Here is a 3218-nt window from a genome sequence, read left to right as displayed (position 1 = left end):
GGACCTTGAATCTGCTTTATAGTCCCGTGTTTCCATTTCGACCCACGACGTGGATGGCTATGCCCACGTCGTGGAAACTGCCAAATGCAAAATTTTAGTAAACTCTAACATATTAACTAATTACTTTGCATTTCATTCCTTATTTAAAGTTCCCCACAGCTAATTCTTTACCAATTATTAGTTTTTAGATGATGAATTGATGTCTTTCCTAATTAAAAGCTAAAAAAATTTTAAAAAGAAAAGAAAATGCAAACCAAACTCGGGTTGCCTCCCGAGAAGCGCTTCTTTTTCTTGGAGTCTTGAGTTGGACTCTGTGCCTTCTACGTTGAATCTTCGGAAGAGTCTACCACCAGGATCTTTTGTTCCTTGAACCGCCGTTTGTAATCTTGAACTCTCCTTTTATACGCCTTCTTTGAATTCTCCTTTTTAGCTTTTCCATCTTCTTCAAGCTTGCGTTTTGTGCCCTTCGTTTGTTCCTTGCACTCCATAGCATTCTCCTCTTCTTTCACCACTGGCTTTGTTACTCTTGAAGTGACCTCCTCTTCATCACTTGTCATTTCCTCATCCTCTTTGCTCACCCAAGAAGGCGGACTCTTGTAAGCTATGACTTCAATCAAATATGGAACAGATGCCCTCGGTTTTGTCCTCTTGACTTGATGAATTGCCTTTATCTCTTCTTCCATAAGCTTTTCCAGTTCTTCTAGTTCATTCTCTTCATTAATTGTGAACAACTCTTCTTTATCTTCTTGAAAGTCATCTTTTATCCCAAAGACTTCTTGTTCATCTCCAACCCTTAAAGTGAGCTTAGACTCGCGGATATCAACAAGGGCTCCAGCAGTGTTAAGCAATGGCCAACCAAGGATTATTGGAACATCCGGATCTTCTTTCATGTCTAAGACTACAAAGTCTATTGGAAAAACAAATTTTCCAATTTTCACCAAAATATCCTCCATGATGCCGCAGGGTTATGTCACCGAACGATTCGCCATGTGAATCTTCAGTTTTGTAGCCTTCATCTTCTGAATCTCTAATTTTTTATAAAATGAAAAAGGCATTAGATTAATGCTAGCCCCAGAATCGGCTAAAGCATTAACCTTCATTTTATTCCCAAACTCACATGGAAGAGTGAGGCGTCCAGGATCCCCCATCTTTTCTGGTGTTTCTCCCAACACAGCTTTTGAAGTTTGTTCACTTAGAATCACTGTAGACTGCTTCTTTAATTGACTTCGGGTGTCTATCAAGTCTTGCAGTAATTTCTGGTTCTCGGGAGCTTTGGATAAGGACTCGACAAAGGGGGTATTAATTGGGATCCCCTTCACATGCTTTACAAACTCTAAATGCTCCTTCTCCAGTTGACTGAGTGTAGCTCGGGTGGGAAATGGCAAAGGTGGATGATAAGCTGGAACTGGTTCAAATTTTTTTTGATCAGACATGCGCCACGTCGTGGCCAGAGGAGTGCCACGTCGTGGCGAGCCTGGTTCGGCAATTTTTCCACTTTCGATCCTTGATTTCTTAGGCTGCTGCGGTTCTTCTTCCAATGCCTCCAGGAACTCAGATATTGCATCTTCTTCAGTATCGATGGCCATTACGTGAGATTGGGTCTTTACTTCGGGATTCTTTGGGGACAATTTTTCATGAACTAGAGTGGCTAGTTGACCAAATTGTACTTCAAGGTTATGGATGGAGGCTTGCTGGTTCTTTATCAAAGTTTGTTGTTCCAAAATGGCGGAATCAGTGGCATCGTGTCTCTTTTCCGAAGCCTCCATAAACTTCATCAAAATGGTCTCTAGGTCGGGTTTCTTCTCAGCCGGTGGCTGCTCCTTTTGATAAAGGACTCGACCTGTCTGCCTATATTTCTCTTCTTTTTGCTTCTTATACTCTTCATATGGCAGCCACTCCTTCTTCGGTTTCCTCCAGTCCTCATCAAACTTATCCCCACTAGAGTAGCATACTTGAGCTTTTCTGTTCCCAAACTCATCTACATGGCAGTCCTTGGTCAAGTGTGGACCACTACATCTCTCGCACCCCACTCTTATGGCATGTATCGACTGGTCCATTTATGTTATCCTGCGATCCATGTTATTCAGCATGGACATGACAGCTGCAATTTCTTCAGTTTGGGCCCCTCCACCGCCTTTGATTCCAACTTGCCTTGGGTTGTGGTATTCGCGAGAGTGTTTCGCGAATTCTTCAATTAGCTCCTTGACCTCCCTTGGATTTTTCTTTGTCAACGGTCCTTGAGAATCAAGGAGTTGTCTTGTCATCACATTGACCCCATCATAAAAGATTGACATCTCTTGTTGCACATTTAGGTCATGTTGAGGGCAATTTCTGAGCAAGCCCTTGTACCGCTCCCATGCTTTGTATAGTGACTCCACCGGCTGTTGCTCAAAGTTGGCTATTTCCTTCTTGAGTTTGGCTATCTTGGATGGCGGGAAAAACTGGTCCAGGAATTGCTCACGCATGTGAGCCCAAGTGGTGATTGTACCCGGTGGGAGTGCTTTCAACAACTCCTTAGCAGCTCCTTTGAAAGTGATGGGAAGCATCCTAAGCAAGACTGTGTTTCTGTTGACATTTGGGACATTGAAGTAATCCGCAATGTCGTTGACTTCATGTAGATGCTTAAAAGCATCCTCATGATCTTTCCCGAAAAATGGGATGTCCTTCAGTGCGGTCAATATGTGTCCCTTCAGCTTAAATGTGGCAGTGGCAGGTATTGTGGGGTGGACTAAACCGGGACCCACATCTTCTCGGATCCGCTTCTTGTAAGCTCCCATGGACATTTCCTCAATCGCTGCCATCTCGTTCCTTGGCTCGTTCTCGGGTTCGCTCATGTGTTCTTCAAATTCTGGCTCGGTATCGCTTTCGGACTCGGTCTGGACGGGTGTATGATCCGAATTCTCAAGATTGCTCTTGTGCTTTGCTGATGAACTTGACTCTCTTGTCTTCTTTCCCGACTTCCTAGAAAAAGCTGACTTCAATTCTTGCAAGGGCGTCTTTTTCTTGTGAAGTGCAGACTCAGGGTCTTCAAGTGGTGGCACCAAGTGTATGTTTGAGCTTCTGGTCATGAACTCCTGCAACTTGCTAAACTAAAAAAACATAAAACTGGACTAAAATAAGAAAAACTAATTTCAAATAAAAAAAAATTCTAGTTTTTAACTGTCCACGTCGTGGCCAGAATAGTGCCACGTCGTGGACTCTGTGAATAACAGAAAAAT

At 43.2% G+C, this 3218-nt stretch overlaps 1 non-coding gene across 1 annotated transcript; it reads left to right on the top strand.

The window, feature by feature from the left end:
* Positions 1–2310: 2310 nt before the first annotated feature.
* LOC128128233 (small nucleolar RNA R71) lies at positions 2311–2417 on the top strand. The gene has a single exon (XR_008226094.1). It is a non-coding gene; the product is annotated as a small nucleolar RNA R71 (small nucleolar RNA).
* The last annotated feature ends 801 nt before the right edge of the window (positions 2418–3218 follow it).

Source organism: Lactuca sativa, chromosome 8 (assembly GCF_002870075.4).
Source record: "Lactuca sativa cultivar Salinas chromosome 8, Lsat_Salinas_v11, whole genome shotgun sequence".
Classification (NCBI taxonomy): Eukaryota; Viridiplantae; Streptophyta; class Magnoliopsida; order Asterales; family Asteraceae; genus Lactuca; species Lactuca sativa.
The sequence above is the reverse complement of the archived record's forward strand: the minus strand, read 5'-3'. Positions and strand labels throughout refer to the sequence as shown.